Raw genomic sequence first — 502 nt, forward strand, 5'->3', positions numbered from 1 at the left:
AGTTTTGCGACGTTTTTTTAATTCACTTTGAAGACATTCATAGCGTACACCAGTAATCTTTTTCCTTCCAGTTGAATCGTCAAGAAGAGATTCAATCTCCGCTTTCGTTGAGAAACGCCTCATAATTTGTGCATTTTTTAAAAAGCATTTTATTGTTCTCATAATACAGAATATATGCTGCAAGGCAGGCAACATTGAGAATATTGTAAAAAATGCTAGAAGCCATCGTTGAGTTGATCTTTTTGTAGTATATCTACCATGCATTTGACTCTCTCTCTCTACTCTAGCTTTGGACCAGTTATAATACTCGATGATTTCGGGTTTTTCTTTTCTTCTTCTTCTTCTTAATTGGCGTAGAAACCGCTTAAGCGATTATAGCCGAGTTAACAACAGCGCGCCAGTCGTTTCTTCTTTTCGCTACGTGGCGCCAATTGGATATTCCAAGCGAAGCCAGGTCCTTCTCCACTTGGTCCTTCCAACGCAGGTGGAGGTCTTCCTCTTC

Source organism: Bactrocera tryoni, unplaced genomic scaffold, assembly GCF_016617805.1.
Source record: "Bactrocera tryoni isolate S06 unplaced genomic scaffold, CSIRO_BtryS06_freeze2 scaffold_25, whole genome shotgun sequence".
NCBI classification, from domain to species: Eukaryota; Metazoa; Arthropoda; class Insecta; order Diptera; family Tephritidae; genus Bactrocera; species Bactrocera tryoni.